Below are 21,791 nucleotides of genomic sequence, written 5' to 3' on the forward strand. Positions count from 1 at the left end.
CAGTATACATACTGAGTTTCCCAAGGGTATCTCATCAACAACAACTTCAAAATTACTTTTATGTCACTTCCACTCAGCTGACAAGAACACTTGACATTTTGAGAAGGTTTAGAATAGAAAACATTAGCAGTTCGTGTTGATCATGCAACTCATTGGCAAAAACACTACTGTTTAAATATCACGTTCAGTCATCGCTGGATTGCAATCTAATGAGCGTAAAAGATGAGTACTTCTCAAAAGTGACTTGTCTTGTAACTCTTACGGTTACAAACTTGTAAAATGAAAACTGTGGACATTTACTTCCATCCAAATACTATTTTCAAGGTCAGTGTCCTTTTGTGCCTTGGAAACGCATTCCAAAGAGCCGTTAATAAATAGGATACTGTACTTTCTGCTCAGTGAAGTCTCAATAGGAATTTTCATCATTATGACCAAGATGAGTAATCTTGCTAATGGTATAGTGACCAAGACCAAGTGTGCTCTAGTTAGTCTTTGAGCACTCATAGCTTTACAGGTGTTATCTAGCCATTTTCAAGAGTAGCATTCCAGGTAAGTGGTCAAATAAAAGGAAATGTAATGTCCTCTCTCTTCCAACTGACATACACACACTGCTTGACTTTTCTTCCAATTGAACCAACTAGTGTTTAAAATACACTTTGGCGTGGATCAAGGAGTGGGATTGTTGATATCTTTAACTTGGTTGTTTATTTAACTTCCCAGTACATAATAATTTGTATAAAAATGACCTTCCCCTAAATATATATGAGTGGCTATGTTATATTATACTAATGACTGCAACATGCAGAAAGCCAAAACATGTACGTTGCCAGTATCAACAGAAATTTTGAAAATACAGTTTGCAGCAATGTATGAATTATTGCTGCCAGCTTGCAGCTCCCAAGTTGACTCCTGATGAAGTTATAAATTGTGACAATGAGTGCTGTTTCTATCTTGAGTAACAGTGTGGCCCAATTTCTGCTGTCATAAATGGAGACTAAATCCATTACAATTGGGTGGTTCTATTTCTGTACAACTAAACTCAGAGTTATCCTTTCAACAATCAAATAATGATGGTGTGAGTTGGACACAGAACCACACAGTAATTTCTTTTGTGTGGTTTCAGCCAGTTCAGGTACAGAGGTGGAAGATAACTCAGTGACTCAGTCTGGGAGTTAACTTTCACCAGGATGTGCGGTTCAGATCTTTGTTCACTAGCAAGGTGGTAACAGAAATCTAATTTCAAGCTCCATTGGAAATTGAGGGGAAGCAAACTATATCTGAGAGATAGAAAGCAAGGAAGGGATAGGATAAAAATTAATGAGAGATAAAAGGGGTGGGGAGAAGAATGGAATTGTTTATCTGAATCCTCTGTAAATGTCTTCAGAGACTTCATTCCAGGCCATACTAGTTTTAGCTTCTTAAAAACACATCCTCCCTCTTGTTTTAAATAGGAGCAGGCTAGAATTAGAAGCACTTATCCAAGCCATCCAAGCTCTAACTTTCAGGGCTCAGAAAAAAAGGGACCTGGAACTGAAACAGCTTTGGTTTGGCTTTTGCAAAGACCAAACCTGCCCTTCTCTTTCCCCCTATATTTAGGCTAAAGCCTTAATCAGAGAACTAGCAGTGAATGTATAAAAACAGCACACACACTAAACACTAAAAGAACAACTGCAATTCAGCTGCTTCACTCTATGCAATGCTGACTTATGGGCTACTGAAAAGGTAGAATAATTGTTTCCACCCAGAAGTAACTATGAAAGGAAGCATTTGGGGCTGTATTGATATAGTAGCAAGGTTGCCTCCACAGACTTCCACTGATGTTGCATCCCAAATCTATCTGTGATAGATAGCTTACATCTTGGATGAGGATATCTGAAAGTCTGAAATATTTTCAAGTATGGTATGTGTACCCCGTTTTACTTCATCACTTTGTTTCTTTACGGGGGTAATCTTCACTCTGTGTGTTTATAGAAAGCTTGTTCTCCAGGTTAGAAAATAATAACTGCTTTCATTGTTGGACCTCTCCTGAGCTCCATCATTAATTATAAATATATCTTCTTCAAATCTTTTTTACAAAATCTTTTGTCTGGAAACTTCACTGTTTAAAGGTCTGTAACATCACAGTTTGCCAAAGGCCATATTGTCTGAGGGGAAAGACTATCCAGGATGCAATGCTTTTCTTCTTTATCCCCTTGTACAATAATGCCTCATTACTGTTATTATTTGCAAAAGGGATGATTTTTCTATTACCAGCATATCGCTTTACTGCACTGTCAACATAATAGCTATAAAAGGAAATAAATTTTAAACATGTTTTGCTACAGATGAGTTAAATTAACTCCCTGTCAACCTCTAGAATCTTTGGGAATTTTTAACAGTTATTTCCCAAGACTTTTTAAAAAGTTTCTGGAGTACAGAAAGCTTGCCTATTCTAATCATAATTGAAGCATTTTTAAATTGGTATATTCCTTCTGAAGATACATCCACTAACAAAAAAATTATATAGAAAAAATTAAAGATAGCTCAGAAAAATCCCAGGCAATCTTAGTGCATTTGTCATTAGATTAATCTCCGTTTTATAAGCATTCCACTGATCCTTTTCAGTTCTTTCATCTTCTTTTCTGTGTGTTTTGTTAGAGAATAGTTGCAAACTATTTGTCTTTTCCAGGTAGAATATGGAAGGGTTGTTACACCTATCCTTGGAATGTCATGGTCAGAGTTTTTACTGAAGAGAATAGAAATCATAAATACTGCAGATACTTTCATACACAAGAAAAACCGGATGCTCTAGGACACATTTTGAAATAAAATTATTGCATAAAATTTTAAAACCTACCTAACAACAACTTCCTCACCATGGAAAACATCTGTACATGATGATGATGCATACAGAACTGTGATTCACTATTAGTGTAATTTCCTGTAACAGACAGCCAAAGTTTAGGACTCTGCATAGAAGACAAACATCTGCTGACTCACTCTCTTCTTGCTCCATATTCAGTATTACAGTATTACTGGTCAGTATCACCTTTGGGTGAATGCACATCTGTCCTGCTTTTATTCCCTTCTATGGAAGGAGTTTAGACACAACTTAAGTGAGATGTGAAAACAGGTGAAATTTCCACCTGCTGTTTTACACCTTTTTTCCCATGCAGAAAAGTCTGGGGTCTGGGTTGGGCTGTTTTGGGGGGCTTTTTATAGTTTGAGTTAACATCACAGATAGGCTCATGGGTGGGTATATATCCAATAAAATATTGCTGTAAGAACAGGTGGGAATAGCTGTGGGGACTCATTAGTTTTACTGTTCCAGTGTTGCTGCTAGAAAATTACATGCTGCTTTTCCCCAGTCCATTTTAAACAGGAAGAGCTGCCAGAAGCTTACCCACTGTTTTCACGTAAGTTGTATATGATCTGAGAGGTGGGAGTTTTGGGGCGGCACATCCATTCACTCACATCTCTGAGAGACAACCAAAGCCATTTGGTTTAACCTGGAGAGTGAGGCTGTTCAGACTCGCTGGGGAAGGCGCTGCTGCTACCAGTAACAGACAGGAGTTCCCTTCTCTGCAGATACACATTTGCTGGAGCCTGATGGATGGATCTGTTCATTTCTTGCTATTGAATGCAAGGGCAGTGCACAAATGTGAGACTACACAGTAGCACTGGTGGTAGGCAGACAGTAAATTGTAGGATTACCTGATGTCTTACCTTCTTGAGAAACTAGGATCACTAAAACAGGAAAACAATTACTTCAATCTACAAGAGAATTGGCATAGAGAAGAATTGTGAGATTGTTCATATTCCAAACAGAAGCAAAAGAAGACATCTCTGCTATCTCCCTATCCTCTTTTTCTGCACTTAGTGTTGGTGCATGCTGTCCTTCTGGCTTACAATGAAATTTCAATCTGTGGTGGTGCCAGAGAACAGAATGTCTTGTGGAAGCTCAGTGTCATCCTGAGTGAAAAGAGTAAAGTATTGGATTTTTACCTACTGTTGCTGATGTGTCTTGGTGATTCAAAAACCTTCAGGCATACCCATTTCCAGGGACTGGAGCAGATCAGCTTGCTGGGGGAGCACACGCCATCCTCTACTTCACCATTCTACTGGCAGAGAGGCTGGGAGTACTGCCTCAGAGCAACTCAGTGACCTGCTTTGTTCCTAGAAAGAAGAACACCTCACCAAGGAAGGATACCAGAGTTTTTTGAAGGATCCTATAGTAATGTGTGGACTGAGATTATGCACATCATAAGCATGGGGTGAGGAGACAGGAAATGCAAGATGCAGCTGGGTCCTGGCCTAAGAGAGGAACAGTATGTAGCAATGTTAAATTTAGTTTGTCTCTGTGTGTAATGCTCTTTGTTGTGCTAGATAACTTCAAGAACTACAAACTGCCCTTATGAATAAACAAATCAGAGGATTGTTGCAGGCACACCGAGAATACAATATGTGTATGAGATGTTATGCAGTAAATAATGAGATGTTGTCTTCATGATATTGCAGCCACAAGCTTTGCATGGAGCACTTAAATATTTACCATAAGTAAATCCATTAGGAAAGACAATTGCTCCCTCTTACTGACTTTCTCCAAGCCAGTGCATTGAAAATAAGCTGTTTCCTGCTCTAGGCATTCCTTTAGAGATGACAGGAACTCCCCCACCACGGCCTTAGTGCAGGAACAATTTTTGTTCGTGCTTTCTTTTTGCTAAGAATTTTGTACTTTGGACTTTGTTGATGTACTTCTGCTGCCATCTTAACACAGATCCCAATGTGATCTTGAATTTAGGGAATGGAAAATCCTGATAAACATCCGGGCTGCTGTGAATGCAAAGGACAAAGCCTTTGTAGTAAAATGTCTCTGACATACGCCCATGAGAAGTGTTTGATGTGCTGTAAAAGACATCTATCTGAAAAAAAATTGTTTTTCCTCTCTGGCTTTGTTGAGCAGACTGTAGAAGTAAATGACACAAAGTAACCCTTCTCTTCCTCTCCTACTGCCCCTCTCTTTCTTTGATCTTGCAGTGATGTGATAATGGTGAGTCTGTAACTTGAAAGTAATTTCTGTAAAGACTTATACCGTGAACAGAGGGGTTTTATTTTCTGCTGCTAAAGGGAGATCAAAGTATGATCTAGAGATTAGACCTGTTTTGAGAGAGAAAACTGAGTGGCCTATTTCTACCTCTGTCACTGAATTGCTGCATCAAACTGAGCAAGTCACTTAACTTCTCTGTGCCCTGAACCTTTGCTGTGTACTGAAGCATTCAGCTCTTTCGCTAATAACAAACATTTTATATGGCTTAATCATAAATGATTGCCTGTGTGCTAATTAGCCACAGTCAGTGCAAAGTTTATTATACTTGTTTTCAACCTTTACACCAATTCATGGAACGTGATGGCTGGTTTTGATTTAATTTTGGTCACAGTTTGCAGGAAGGAAAGGAAGAAAGCACTGAGATCCACAGAGTAGCTGGAGGCAATGACACAGACTGCAGGCTGATGGGAATTTCTGGGCTCAGGGCTGTACTTTACAAAGGATGCTGGCATCAGAGAAGCATTATTACAGTGTTTTATATTGGTCTGGATGAGTTTAAACAACCAGCTGAGCTACTAGCAGCAATGTACACAGTGCAGGCCAACCTTCCAAATAAGTCCTGTGTCTCACACTGACTCTACTTGACTTTTGGTCACCAGGTTTTTTCTGTTGCTCAACCCAGTTCAAATAACACTAGCTGAGGTATGCTGGCCTCCTCTTACAGCTGTAGTTTGGAGGTAGTGCTTGCTGGTGAGCTCAGACCGGCACATGAGTAAGTCAGGTCTGCAGGCTGCAGTGTTCTTGCATCTGCACGAATGCACAATCTGCTGAAAAGCACTCAACTGCCCAAGCCCTTCAAATACCACGGTAAAGCTGTGTCAACAGTTGTCTCCCTGACAACCTTCTGAGCACTCTTACACGTGGAAGAAATCGGCCAAAATTAAAGAAAAAAAAAAAAAAGTGTGGAAATCCCTCTGCTTTAGGAAAGACTGCAGTTTTACCATTTGCAAAGAGAGAAAGATGTCAGGAGTGTCCCACTCTGTGGCAATACTGGAAATTTAATCTGTAAGCACATGCAAAGGCAGTGTGATTAAATCAGAGGTACAGGAGCAATACAATACTATTCTTTGCAGAAAAGCAACCTCACATCAGTTCTGCATTTTGTGCATGGGCAGCCTAAGAGAAGAGACTCTATGATTCAAAATGTCTGCAGTCTGCATCCCTGGAGAATCAGTAGGAGTTGAACGTCCAAGTGTTTTATGTGTATTTGAGGGAAACAAAAAAGCTGCCTTCTCCCAAAGTATCAACAGGGAAACTGAGGAATAAAGGGATTAACAAGTTCTGCGCATAGTGACATATTTTTGGGTTTGTTTCTATTTTTTTTTCTTCTTAATTTTCTTTTTATGTATCTGAGAAAGGAGCAAACTCCCTGAATTTCCCAGTATGATGGCAAAGCAATCCCCATGAATCCCAGCAGCAGTTGCAACAGAACCTTCATGCCCTCTGTCCTTTGTCCTTCTAAGGGGAAATGTTGGGTGGCATTCAACATTTAAAAGTTAATGATAGGCTAGCCAGTAAAAGTGAAGACTTGCAGCTTTGGGTTGCAGCAGAGAAACAGGAGGGCAGCCTGTTCATACCAAACGTCTGAGAGTACCTTATTCACGGGAAGCACTGGCAGACTACAAAGTACTCTGTTAATTATTGTTGACATTGCATAGAGAGCTTCATGCTGTTCTTTCTCTGCCTGCTTTGACTTAATTTGTTTGAGAAAGTACTTTTTCTGTGCTGCAGATTATGTAAATTCATATACTCTACTGCACTGACAGATGTGTCTTTGTTTTAGAAGAAGCCATTATTTTTTTCAGTGCTGAATGTGAATGGAGCATTTCACTCTGGTGGCTTCCAAAAATATTTATAAAGTGAAGCTGAGCAGCTCAAAATATTTTGCCCTCCCACACTGACATTCACAAGCCTTTATAGCAGCATTATCAAAAGCATTTGCAGTGGAACGTGCATGAGTTGGCCACAAAGACTGGGTTAGTCAACAAATGACTGAAGGCACACATTTTAGTCAGCTCTACCCCACACAGTACAGCAGAACCCAGTTGCAACTGTAATTAACAGGGCAATTATTCTATATTGTGGGTCAAAGACTATCTTCTAATGACTCCTTTCTCTTGTAACTCCTGCATATCTGAGGAAACAGGATGAAGAAACAGAAAGGAAAATTCTCCTTTCTTCCTCTTTCAGCTGGTAAAATGTGGTTTGACTGTGCACTGACTACCACAGGCAGTGCTCATTCTGAGGGCTGATAGCTGCTTATAGGTTTGATATCCTGGCTGTGAGGGGTGGCACTGTTTGCCTTCCATATTTGCATTCCACTTCCACTGACCATTGCCCAGGTGTTCTCCAGCTCACTCCAGCTCACTCTCCCACTCCGAGTCTTCCTGAACATGCTGCTAAGAAACACAGCATGCTGCAGCCACTTGGGCAGAGAAAAAGGCTCCCTGTGAGCACATAAATGCATCAGGCTTCCTCTCAGATTTCACTATAAATTAAAATGACCTCTCTGCCAATTGGTTGTAATGACTTCCATAGTCTTCACCACTGTATTGAAACCAGGGCTTCCCACACATTTCTCCCCACTAGGAGTTATCCAAGAGAGCTACACGAGCAATCTGTGCCCTCCAGCTGCAGGCAGAAGAGCTGTCTGGCTAACTTCATTAGTATGGGCATGATAATTGACACACAATGACTTCAATGATAAGACTGGGTGTACTTCATGTCCATTCTTAGCTTTGTGCATTTCCATCTTTGAAGTTTTAAAATATATAATGAACAGCAGTGAGTCCAAGGAATCTTACTTACAAATCCACTACAAAATGTTAGCTCCATTGGCTTTGGTCAGCCCCTCCCTGTCCCCAGGAGTGAGGGCTATGCACCATGCTTAAACACTCTGATTATCCTCAGTAGGCAAATGGATAGAAAAAACATTTTAAACAGGGGAAGTCTCCCCACCTAAATTGATACAGGGAGGAGCTCAACAGCAGGGAGAGGGAAGATTTGTCATACACTATCCTGTCTTCCTAAGCACAAGTTTGCATTGATGAAAAAATTGTGAAAATTTTTACTCAGCAATGAACAAGGACTACAGCTAATCTCCTTCTTCATTATTTAGGAGATAAAATATCTCTCTAGCATACCCAGTGATTGCACACTGCATAGGATGCCATTTCCCTTCAATGGGCATAGAAGTTTCTTTCCTCATAATCCCTGCATTGTTTGGACACAATCCTTTTTCAAACATTTGCATTTTTTGCATTGCTAGATGTTAATTTTTTAATTCCTATTGAGTGTGTGACCCTTTTGTTGTCTATATGCAGTGTTAATTCTGTGATATTTAAGCATGCATAAATGAAAAGTGTCTCAGCTGAAGATAATTTTCAGTGTTTTTTTTCCTGGTAAGAAGACAGATATTTTGGGTTTCTTGCTGCATTTTGGAGGCATGTGCATTAAAGTTACTTCTAAAACCTTGAAACAGGAAAGAATAGCACACTTTAAAGCATATGTTGCCATGTATTTGCTACCCTCTCACTCATAGCTTGCAGCAGGTGAAAAAAGCAGTAATGGGTGACTAAGAATGCAATAAAGGAAAGAAGTCTGGAGAACAGTAACAGCAAACACATGTGGTCTTTTGTAATCTGTGAAGTATTAATTTCCTTTAGTGAATTTGTAGCTTAATTAAAAAAACCCAAACAAAATCAAAACAGTAAACAAGATGAATTTTACTTTTTGCTCAAAAAAAGTAAGAGAATACTAATAATTTTGATTAAAATATTACTGAGGATGCCATGACTATAGTCCTTGTGGACTTGTTTTGAAAAGAACAGAGTTTGCTTCTATTGCTACCATGCCAGGGATAGCAGGAATTGATATGACAGATCATTTCAGACTATATGAAGTTATGATATAACTGGGTTATATCATGATGGTTGACAGAGATGTTCCTCTAACATGAGATAGCCCTCCAGAAGGAGGGTGATGTGTGTCTGTGCAGAATGCATTTGTTTTCGATGGCCAAGCCGTGACTGTGAAGTAGGCTTCCATTCCTCTGGGACCTTATCTCAGATTACACCAGCTCCGACTGCAAGTGAAGAGCACCTTTCTTTGACCTTGACATTACTGGAATAAATGTTTAGAGGCATGTAAAACCTCAAAACAAACACTCCTCTCCTTGGGGAACAGATAAGCGAACAAACACGCGACAGACGACAGTGACGTTACTTAATGCGTGACCGATTCGTGTGTATATTCTGCTCTCACTGGAGTTGTAAGTGGCCACAAAAGAAAAACAGGTCATATTACTGGTGTGCCTGTTGCATTAGTGAGCAGGTCCGTAGGCTTATGCCTTGACACAGAAGCAATGTTTGAAGATAGTGGATTTCCCAAGGAAGACCTGAATATTATACAGAAGTCTTGCTAGAGCTTTTGAGCTTTGTAAAAATTCAGTTTCAAAATTCACCTCCCACCCAAAAAGTACGAATGAGTTTTTGCAACCAGCTCATAAAATCTTCCCATTGCAACATGGTGACTCTGTCTTGAGAAAGACTCTTTCGGAAAACTTGGGATTGCATGCTTATGACCGGTAGGTGTACAATCCTTATGTGAACCACCTTCTATCAAGAGCAACCTTGCCACGGCCCCTCCTCAGGTGGAGACAACAGATGCCTAGCAGCAGCTACAGGTGTGTAATTCTCGCTGAGATGTTCAGCTGCATGGAGAGATAGGAGAAACAGAAACTGGTCAAACTGGTTCTGGAGGCCCCGTTAGGGGCTCCCTGATGCTGGGTCTTGTTCAGGCAGGCTGTGAAGCCCAGTGCGACATGGTGACTTTCACTGGAAAGAGCCTTGCACTCCTTTTTTTTTAAAAATCTTCTCTTACTCCCATTTTTGTCTTAATTCTTTCTCTCCTTTTTATAGCGTTTTGTGTGAAAGAATACACTGGCAATGCTAAGTACTGCATTGGAGGGAGGCCCCAGTTAAACTGGCTCCAGATGTGCTTGAACTGGCCTAGCTGTGCACGCTGGAGAGCAGAGCCTGCCTCCTCGGCTGGGAGCAGGCACCCATGTGCCAGGCGATGCACGTGGCTGGCTGCCACAGTTACTAACCTAGTATTAACTGCATTAATTGTGGACATAAACAGTGTTTAGTGCCAAGCATGTCACAAGCTGATTATAAAAGCTGTGGTGTAGGCAGAGTTTCAAATTGTGCTTCACTTTTAATTTCCAGCGCCCTTCCCCTCCCCTTCTATTCCCCCCTCCCCCTCTTTTTCCCCTCCCCCTCCGAAATTCCTTGAATGTGTCTGTGTATTTACCAAAATACAAATGTGTACCGAGCGGCAGAGCTATCGGGTTGTAAATACTATGAGTACCTGCTAATGGCCGGGAGCAAATTGTCTGCCGGCGCCTGGAGTCAGGGCTGGAGCGCCGGCAGACCCCGGCAAGGGAGAGCCCCCTGCCCCCCCTGCCCCGTCCCGCACCGTCCCGTTCCGCTCTGCCGCTGGGCGCAGCTGACCTACTTTTTCTGCATTTCTCTCCACACTGCCCCGACCCCTCCTACGCGTGGGGCTCGACGGCTTTTAACCCTTGGAAGCGCAGCAGCCGCAGCTGCGGCTCCCCGGTCCCGGGCGCGGGGATGCGGCGGGCGCGGGGATGCGGCGGGCGCGGGGATGCGGCGGGCGCGGGGATGCGGCGGGCGCGGGGATGCGGCGGCCGCGGGGATGCGGCGGCCGCGGGGATGCGGCGGCCGCGGGGATGCGGCGGCCGCGGGGATGCGGCGGCCGCGGGGATGCGGCGGCCGCGGGGATGCGGCGGCCGCGGGGATGCGGCGGCCGCGGGGATGCGGCGGCCGCGGGGATGCGGCGGCCGCGGGGATGCGGCGGCCGCGGGGCGGGGCTCGTCGGGCTGGGCCTCCGAGCAGCCTTTGCCCGCAGCACCACCCGCTGGGCGGTGTGCGGACACGGACCAGCCGCGCCGAGCCGAGACACCGCTTTCTGTGCGCTCGCCTACTGCCCTGAGCTTCCCCGGGACGGGTGTCAACTCGGCTCCCTGTGATTCTCCCCTGTTTCTGCCATTAACGAACCTTTAGCAAAACAAATAATAACTGTAATGAAATAAAATGAAGTACGTAGAATTCACAGAAATGGCGCTGTTTGCATTTCTGTACAATGCAGCCCCACCTTCCTGCAAGGGACAGGACATCAAAGCGTTTTGGAGAGGCTCTGCCCTTTGTGGCTCATGCTCTGGCACCTGGTGTGGGAAAGGCTGTGTGATTATGGTGACAAAACGTGTCTGACACAGCATACGCTGAATAGTGGCTTGGTGTGAAGAGCACATTGTAGGTGCTTTGTATTTCATATGCTTAATGTGGTCAAATAGTGCTCAGTATGATATTCAGCTGATTAATTGTAACTCACTTTCGGATTGTGCTTTGCCTCTCTGTGTTTTTTGCTAAAACAATGGATTTGTCTTTTGCTCTTTTTAGAAGAATATTAGAGGAAAAGCCCTTTAGTGCACAAAAGTCTGGAAAGGGGGAAGATAATAGTCTCACATTTTTAAATATAATACTCTTTCTAGAAAGGCCAGAAGTAAAATGTTCTGAAATAAGAAAAAAAAAATAAAAATTGCATTGGATGCACACCTTCTAACATGTAAAAATGTTTGTGTGCATTGAAAAGTGTCTCCTGGGTTTTAGTTGAGATTACTAGAAAACTGTGGAACTTGTCAAAGTGTTTCCTCAAGTATGTAAACACTACTGAGTACACAAACAAATTGCATTCAAGCACATGAAGATAATGGCATGGTCACTTTGTCCCAAAAAGCTGAAGTTTCCCTGGTGCAGCTGGTGAAACTTGGAACAGAAGTAAAACTGCTGGGAAAGGAGTTTCCTAGCAGCATGTATTTCATAGGTTCAGGACCAATGGGCGTCCATGGAGTAAACAAACTCTGTGGTCATTGTGACCGTGGAGTAACAGCTGTGGGTCACTCTTTTGGCTGTTGTTGAAGGATAGTGGGGATGGGCAACAAATCTTGTTTCTGTTCTAGAGGAAGGCCACTTATACTGTTGGTGAGAGCATTATCTGTGTTTTGAGAATGTTCTTAGCTATGCTCCTTGCTTTATCACATTTCTACTGAGTGGCCACTGACCTATTTGTAATCTGTTTCACAGAAGTTTTATTTTGAGTGTGGTAAATAGAGAGTTGTAGGGACATCTGGGAATGATCTTTCCCCTCCCACAAAGGAGGCACCTTCAGTCAAGCTTTGGGCTATCTAATGGTGTTGGATTATCCTCAGTTAATGTCATACTCTCCTGCTCTTAAGGGTAATAAATAAATAAATCCCCTCCCGACTGTCAGATCTTTCAGCAGCCTTGATAAGAATAACTGCCAGGTGTGTGTGATAAGTCTGTGGTCCTTGGCAGCACTTTAGAGTACTCTTCATGAGGAACTACTGGGGTAGTTCCTGGAAAAGCGGGATTTTATAGAGGGATTACAAGTATTTGTTTGTCTAAATGAAGAGTGCTGCTGGTTCCCCTATGTCTTTCTAAAAACACAGTGTGAATATTGGGCTGCAAATGGCTGTCACTCAGAAGTATAAATTAGAAGGACTACAGGGTACTGCCAGTGAAACTCTCTACCTCCTTTGCAGTTGTCTTTGAGTAATTACCCTGGTTACCAGATGGTTTAGTCAGGATTTGTTTCTCTTGTTTGTTTTCAAAGAGCTGTATGCAAGTTGCAGTGAACAGTTATGTTAAAGGACAAAGAATTTGCATTTTACACAGAGTAAATTTTGAGTATCCATGAAAGCAAAAACATGAAAATTCTGCCAAGTAATTGGTAGGCAGAACCAGCTCAAATTTAGTTATCAGTTACTATCACAAAGTGATCTTTGGGTTTTTTTTAACAAAAAATGGAGTATTTCTTTACATCATTAATGATTAAGTTGAAAAGTAAGTAATGACTTCAAAAGTTAGTCTTAGTTCCAGAGTTCATAGGATACACTTACTAGGGGCATTTTTTTCTATGTTTTTAGGTTAACCCAGAGAATCTGTGATATAGGAAGTAAAAACTATGTTGAATGAGTGCCACCAAGTGTCCTTCTGCAGAATATGAAAGCACAGGTCTTTAGTGGGAGCAAAAAAAAGCAGACTGCACCATTAAGTTCTGTAATTTTAAGTGAGATATCTCAGAGGCAGTGAATTCTGTTAGAGTGAGAGGAGTTGCAATTATTATTCCACTGAAGTGCAACAGCAAACTCTGGAAAGCTGATAAAGGTGAATATCTGGTGGGTATCCATCCTGTTTGTCTCTCTGTTCCATTTTGCTTATCTGCTGAGTGAGTGCTCAGCGTTGACACTGGACTATCTGTGCCTCTGCTGCTCTGTGTCAGATGATGGTGTGATACACCTTATCTCTCTTTGGCAGGGCTGGTACTTATCACAGGAGCACCTAATAGGTAACATATGTTACAGATCTGGCTGTTAACATCTCAGTTTTGGCCCTTCTTCTGCTACTATTGATCCCAATGCTGAACATATTAATAGCTGCCATGGGGGCAAGGCTGAGATTTGTGTGTATGAACATCAGAGATTCAACAGAAGAAACAAGCTAGGTGTTGTCAAATGCCCTCCAAGACAGTTTCATCCTGAATTCCCCGTAGATTAAAAGTTCCTGAAGGATCTTTAGATTTTCTGCTCATACACAAGAGTGTGTCTAAAGAAGGAATATTTGTATCAGCCTTACAACTTTCTGAATTTCAGTTTGATTCAAGAAATAGATACCCAAGTGTGTTGAAATTCCAGTTGCATTTCTCTATGCTGTGTGTTGGGGCAAAAGAGTGATGCCAAAAAGCCATTTTACATTGCACACAATAATAGCTGCTCCTTGTCAAGCTGGAGTTCATTGCCTGAATTTCCACACTGCAGCCAGAAACCATGTCCAAAGCAGCTACACAAAGAGTTGTGGTGTGCAGCAAACTTAGTATCTCTCCTCAGAAATGTGAAGTGCCTTTTGTTCTGGTTAAACAGCAGAAGGGGAGTAGACTAGGACAAGGGTCTAGCCAAAGAGACTGTTTATGAAGGGTTTTGGTAATGCACTTATTTGGACAGAAATAGTTTAGGTCACAAAATGTGCTGAAGCCTGCATACAGAAATTGAACTTTTTTTTCCTGGAATATATTTATTTATAGATAAACTGATCAGTCTGTAATGGCACCCATTAAACTTGGAGGAGTGCCAGGGAGAAAAGAGAACACCATATATTCTGGGGACTCTGGGCAGTGAGGAAGCACAGAGTCTCTGTTTAATGAGCAGCCCACTGTATATCTCAGGGCCTTTCCAGGGAAGTTAATGGGTGAGCAGACTTCTGCTGGCGCAATTTTTCCAATATAGCACTCTTTGTTCTGCTCTGTTTTATTATTTCTCTATAAATTAACTTTAAAAAGTGAGGTTTACCATTATCTGAGCATGCTGTGAAAAAACTCTCCTTTGAAGCTCACCTTTAAACTCTCCTTTGTTTGATGAAGAGTGGAACTGCAAAGTACAGAGACAGGCATCAACATATTGACCTTTAATTATTTGAAAGGACTTTCACTATTTGTATAGGTGATAAATAGTTTGTGGTACCTATTTTGTCCAAAGGGGGCAACTCTCAAGTGATTTGCTCTCACTATGTGTAAAATTCGTGCTGTTGATTTGGTATTTGCCAGTATGCAGGGATATCTAAGCACCACTGTGTGATGTGCTGGATAACTAAACTGCCCTCTGTGTGTCAAGGCAAAGCTAGGTGGTAGATATATACCAACAAGGGGAGAAGTACCTTTGGCTCAGATAAATGCCTAAGCTTTCATTTAGTCAAAATTAACTTTCTATACAGAACATTAAGTAATTAGTTGTCCTTTTCCTCTTGTGCCCTTCCCAAGCACAATAGACAAAGTTATCAGTATTCTTGCCAGTAATTCACCTATTATCTCAGTTTAAAAGTATTTCATTGTTTCATGGACAGTTTTTAATATGCTGGATAATGTTCCTGTCAGGCTGTGATATCTGGGCATGATCTCACCCTTCATTCAAGAGGAAAAATAAAAGCTTCTTCTCTGAAATGACCAACCTTACTGCAGCTTTAAAAGCACTCTTTGGGGAGCTGAATAAAAGCAAATGGCAAACTAAAAGGTGTTGCTAAGGAACAAATCCAGATGCTTCCAGAACTAACCCAAATAAAAAAAAAAAAATTAAAAAGGACACACCCACTAAATTGGACTAATGATTTCCAAAATGAAGAGAGATATTCTATTATCCAACGTTGCTAGTTGACTAAATAAGGAAATATTAAGAAAATAAGAGCTTTGAGAAACAGTATAATTAATAAACATGAATAACATGAATGAGGGTGTTCTCCAGAGGAAAATATTTGCACAGGACCTGAATTTATGGTAAACATTCTACTTTAACAACCTCCATGGAAAATCACTTAAACAAGTTGCACAGTTGATTGGACACGTTGAGTTGGCGAGAATCAGGTGGAAACCCCACAGTAATGGTGACGCAAGGAAAGTTGGTGTTGTCATGACAACTAATGTGTGATATGTGCAGACATGCCCTGCAAGGCAGTCCCGCACTCCCAGCCCTAGCAAAAGATGTTCTCAGCATCCACTTTTCAGCTATTCAATAGTTGCAAGAGAATGACCTCACAGCTGTAGGTGTTCCCATGTAAGTTCTCCTTAATGCACGCAGCTTCAGGTGTTTGTTTTTCTGTGTAACCTATCAGCATTTCATGTTTCTACTGAGCTTAACTGGTTGACAAGGCTCGGTTTTCCTTTGATTCTTAGTCTTCTTAGTCTTCTAACAGTGTGGGTTTTCTCATTGCATGTATTAAGGACTATGTTAATGTATCTTAATATCTAGCTACAAAAGGTCAGAAGTTATACAAACCAGTTCATGAATAACTGATGCCTAAATAAGTCCTGTATTTTTTTTTTTAATGTGAAATCTTGTACGCATCCAAACTTGCTACAAGAAATGTTACCTGTGAACAAGTAAATGGCCAAAGTACAGATCAGTGGGTACAATTTACCAGAGCAGAAAGCTATGGAATACCTTTCAAAATGAAATGGCCAGTATGTTTTTGGTCTTGGAAAAAAACTATGGTTGCCTTAGGTTTTATTTGATTAAATAACATAGAAATATATTGATTTTGTGGCTTTATTCTCCCAAGTTTCTTTTAATGCAATTATACCTCTATATGTCTTTGTAGAATATTTTTTCCCAAGACAAATAGTGTATTATTTTATTACACAGAATTACATTAAAAGGCAAAAATTATTTTAAATAATTACTTGACACAGAATGTAACAATGAAAATACTCCTCCTTTAACAATGAAAATACTTCAATTTCTAGCTAAAGGCAACAATAAAACACTGTTTATTTTGTTGAGGACAGCTTTACTAACACCATGCTAATTGATGCTAAATCCAACTTAATTTGAATTATTTCTGCTCAAGGCATTTGGAATGGACTCTGAAATACTGGTTCATATGGAGGAAAATAGGTATTTCAACTTTTTTTCCTAAGGTGTATTGGACATCCCTTTGGCTATAGGGTGAAAAAATTTGCATTCTTCAAAGAGCAGTTTCCTTTTATTAAAATCTGCAGTCAGAGAAACACAGCTTTCATTGTGCTTTCTCCTATCTGAGTCATGTTCTCAATGGGTGATTGATCAACACACTGTCAAGCCTGGACAGGGTAAACTACAAAAGCAATGTGATGAATGGAATTTAAAATGTGTTTCAAAATAGAGTTCCTTCTTTATGACCAAAATGAAAGAAAATATTCCACGAGCACCTCAGATCAAAAATAAAACTGCCAAGTTAACTATGACAAAGTTAATTTAAGATTGTATTCTGCCATGTAGATATTGAAGAGAAAAATCAAACAGAACAAGACAGACCAACAAATCAACTAAGCAATGTTACCTTTGGATCTCATCATTGCTCAAGCATCTTGAAAAGTCAAAAGAAAAGTTACAGTATTTGACCACATTCCTGGACTAAAGTGTGTCTCCTCCTATCATGTACCTCTAGTCCAGATCTCTGTGGATAGTGTCCTGAAGGAAGATGGGAGTTCTCCCTCCTTGAATGTGAGGTTTTTGATTACTGTGATTTCCTTGTATAATCAGTCTTCTTCAGTTTAATTACATTTTTCTTAATTTTTTAAGAAATGGCACCTGGAGATATCACAAGATTCTTCTTCCTTTAGATGCCTTTCTTTTTTTCCCAGCTACTAACCTCATGTCTCCTTGCTTTACAAGGTGACACCTGCATTTACCTTCAGTCCTATGTGTGTTCTTGCAGTTTTAGACTACAGGCTTTCTGGGATAATTCCTTTCCCAAAAAGTAAACGGCAGCATGATCTTGAGTAGGTGCTTAAACATAACAGCACAGTAAATAATGAATAATGAATAGCTTTTTTTTTTTTTTTTTAATCTGTAATAGAAAAATTGGATTTTAATATGACTGTTGCTTGAAATAAGGATGACAACATTTTACAAAGTTACTGTTGGGAAGCTGCCAGTAAGTAGTGGCCTGGTAGCAACACCTTGTGGTCAATTCCCCAGGAGTGGCAGTTTCCAAGGTACCCCTGGCAGAATCTCAATGCAGTTTTTTAGAATCCATCTTCTGGTTGATGAATGTTGGTGACCTAGCACATGCTTCTTGCCATCCAACGTGTACGTCTTGGATGTGCTCCTTGTTAGATTTTGTGGTTAATTATATGATTATGTGTGACTCCTCAGCTGGACTGGGCAGGCCAGTGTGCTGCTGGAGTGGTGGAGAGCCCCAAGAACTCTGTGAGAGACCCTGGCCCCTCTCCCCGTGGCTGTGTGTGTGTACATGGACACATTTCCCACTGAGGGATGGTCATCCCAGCCAGCTAGGGAACGATCCAGGGTCACCCACAGCACTTGTGTTTGGCTGAGGGCTGAGTGTGCCCACGTGTGTGGCTGGCCCTGCCCTCTCCCTGGCCATGCTGGGGCACATGGGTGGTGTTACCCTGACCTCCATCAGGCCACCAGTTCTGTCAGCCCTGGAGTTTTGTAAATCTTTTGCATCTCAACGGGTTGCTGTCAACAGGGAAAGTGACACAGCACAGCAATTCCAAGATATTTCAGATGTCTTCAAAATAGCATGTCTAAAAGCTTAAAAAAACAGATAATGCCCATTTTTACTTTTTATTAGGAATTTTAGGTTGCACGCATAAAGTTACTGGAAGCATGCTTTTGTAGTTTGGTTAATAATATCTTTTTTAATAAGTGGAGTTTTGAATGAATGGCAATTGTTTCCTTCAGTGTCTTCTCACAGGAGGCTAGTCAGAGTTTGCATAGGCTAATTTAACTTTCCTGTATCTCAAGAAGATAGATGCAAGGAAATCCTTTGATAAAGTTGAAATGCACGTTATTTTGTTTGGTGGATACTGTTGCCCCCTGGAGGCCATTTCTCGGTTATCAAACTATTAGATTGAAACTTAAATTAAAACTTAGAAATGTTTGCTATGATAAACAAAATATTCCCTTTAGCAATTAAAAATATTGTGACTTTAATTAAAAGGGTTTATGAGCTTATCAGAGAAATAACTTATTTCTTACTATGCTAATTATTTTTCTACATTTGCTGTTTAGATTTACAAATTGCTAGAGAGTAAAATTTAATTGGTTTTTAAGGGAGATGAATATTTAATTTGAATACAGTACTTGGGAAAAATAAGGATTTTGTGAATATGTGTGTGTGTTTTTTAAACAGTGTAGCTAATCAGCCTAGGGAGTGTGAATGTCTCCACATGCACTGTAGACGGGATTGTATGCAATGCTCATAGAAGTTGCTCATTTTGCTCATGGAAGCTGCTGGTATTGGTTATATTGCTCATGGAAGTGCAAGGGAAAGGGATGTGCAAGGTTGTGACTAAAGGCAGCACTGGCCTCAGGGTTTGGAGGTGCTGTGTTGCACCTGGTTAGAAACAGCGCTAAAATTGAGGGCAGAGCTCAGAACTCTGTGTGGCCCATGACAGCAAGGGCTGAGCCAATGGCCAAGTAACTCAGACCTCACATCCATCTCCTTCTCCTCAGCATGGCCTCCTGGAAAGGGAGCCCTGCAGGGCTTCGTTCTGGAGGCACATAGGGTGACCTTCTGAAATGAGAGCGCAAACGAGATCCCTGCATTTGTGTGAAAAGCATGTCCTCTTTTCCCTTCATTTCTGGGTCTGCTAGAGTCTTTCAGCGTTTTGCAACAGTTTTGTGCATGGGTATCTGCAATTGAGATTCAGCTTAGACACCAATGAATGTCAGTCACTGATCACTGGATTAAATCACAACTACTGATCCAGTTCCACTGTTAATAATTAATTGTTAATTTTTCTCATGCAGAAATATTTTTTTTAATGTGACTACAAGCCTGTTTCTAAATATTTAGTTCTTACTGGCATTTCTAAACATTGTCACTAATAATAGGAATTAAGTGTTTAGTTATACATGTTAAATTGTTTCACTTTTGTAATTATTCCCTTGCCTATGCCCGTAATAGACTTTTTTTCTGCAGAGGTGCTGTACCCGTCAGCTGGTGTTCTGATTTCTGCTGCTTTCCCTGCCTCCCAGAATAGTTTTGCTATTCTGCACTGGGCTTCCTGCCCTGGTGAGCACCAGCATTTCAGGACATAGCCATGCTGGCAAAAAAATAACCCCATACTAGTGCAAAGAGGATCAGGTCTGTGAAGGGAGCAGAGTAAGGGCAGTGCCGGGTACTACTTCTCCTGCATATTGTCTAACCCCAGTACTGCTGATGTGTCTGGTGGTTAATGAGCCATGCACCAGGACAGACTCCCTGTTCTAGACCCGTTCTTGGTATTTGGCTGTTTCTTGCCATCCTCACATCAATTCCATGTTCCAGGAAGTCTGTCAGCCTTCTGAACAGGCATATGGCAGGCATTTGTTTCTCCTTGCAAACTCGTTGTCTGAAGGCTGTAAGTTTCCCTCCTGATCCTGTTCTTTCTTTACTTCCTCTCCTCGACACTGGGTTCAGTACTTCGTTTTATGCAAAATGTAATCTGGTATGTTGCACACAGCTTCATTAGCACTTCATGTAAACTGAGTTACAGCCTTTAAAACTACTGAAAATCAAAGAAAGGGTGCCTGGTGAGGAGTGCAATATCTGGGCTTGAACTGGTTATTTTCTGCCTGTAATGTCAGTACCACATGCAGTAGGTTCAAGTGTTATAATATAGGAGGGCAATATCAGTTGAAGTTATTACTGTTTTTTCTGGGCACTCTTGTGAATAAAGGTTTCATATAATCTGAGATGTCAGGAATTCATAGTTGAAGCTTGATATGCTTCCTAATTAAAAGAATTAAATATTCTGCTGGTGGAAATGTTCAGTCTGTGACATAGCACAGCAGTGTTGATAAAGTGAAAATACTTAAATTTTGAGGATGATCTGATGATTTTAGTCTTATCAAATGAGATTACATTTATATGCCTCCACCTTGTTTTTACGTATCTCTTGTGTATATTAAATTTATATATTTATATGTAAACCAACATTAACAGTGTTTATTACTGTTCCTTCCAAAATTCTAGCTTTAGAAATTAAGACATACACAGAAATTGAGACAGAAAAGCATTGAGGATGCTCATGACAGTCAATGGAAAAGTCTTTACTTTCCTGACTCTTCATAGGTTCCCTCTATTTCTTCCTGCTGTCTCTCAGACTGTTTCTACATACCTGATCCTCCATCCAGAATCCTTCTTATGTTGCTTTCAGTAGATATAAATATACATATGCATAATTTAAAAAATTGTCTCCAGTTTCTGAATGACCCTAGATGTGAGGTAAATGAGGTTGCCCCACAGTTGCCTTCTGTACTCTTACTACAGAGGTGCTGGCACAGCCTGGGTAGGCAGGGACCCTGGCTGAGGCCACAGCCCAAGGAATCTGAGCAGCTCCAGGCTGAGGCAGAGAAGAACATCAGAGGAGGAGGAGGATGTTATATGGAAGGAAGGAGAGGACTGCAGAGACTTTCACCCTGTAAACAATCCAGTTCAGATGCAGGTGGGATGCGCAGTTCACCCTTTTGAGAACATCTGGGACAGACCCGTAAAATGGTCAGAATAGGTCTGATTGATGAACCTAAGATTGGGGTGTAAAGGGGCTTTCAAGATGTTCATGATTAAGTTTCACCAGGCAGAAAATGGATGAAATATCCATTTACTATCCTTTTGAAAGGGAAAAGTATAAATATATGCATTATTCACAGGCAGGAGACTTAAAATGATGAGCAAATGTTTTGGTTTCGCCTGGGATACAGTTAATTTTCTTTTTAGTAGCTCTGGTTTGAATTTGTTAGGATACTTGTAGGGAGCGCTGTGCTCCAGGATGTCTTTGATGAACGGATACTAGAGATCTCTGAAGGCTGCTCTTGGAATATCAGGTTTATTAGGGATGGTGAAAGGTCTTGCTTGGAGCTGCCGGACGCAGCACATGGCAAGGCCTGAGTGGATGGGGGAGGGCAGAGACAAGGGGTAGAGAGGATGCTCTAGGAGAGGGTGGAAGTTTTAAGAGGGGGGAAGATCCAAGAGGCGGGAGTTCCAAGAGGGGAGAAGTTCCAAGAGGGAAGAAGTTCCAAGAGGGGAGAAGTTCCAAGAGGGTGTCTGGCCCCTGGGAGACCCCT

The 21,791-nt window shown here is 41.2% G+C and overlaps 1 long non-coding RNA gene across 1 annotated transcript; it reads right to left on the reverse strand.

The window, feature by feature from the left end:
• Window positions 1-8,795: 8,795 nt before the first annotated feature.
• Window positions 8,796-10,993, reverse strand: LOC116806816 (uncharacterized). Its single transcript, XR_004365895.3, has 2 exons — window positions 10,604-10,993; window positions 8,796-9,797 (listed from the first exon to the last, which is right to left on the reverse strand). It is a non-coding gene; the product is annotated as an uncharacterized lncRNA (long non-coding RNA).
• Between the last annotated feature and the right edge of the window lie 10,798 nt (window positions 10,994-21,791).

Source organism: Taeniopygia guttata, chromosome Z, assembly GCF_048771995.1.
Source record: "Taeniopygia guttata chromosome Z, bTaeGut7.mat, whole genome shotgun sequence".
NCBI classification, from domain to species: Eukaryota; Metazoa; Chordata; class Aves; order Passeriformes; family Estrildidae; genus Taeniopygia; species Taeniopygia guttata.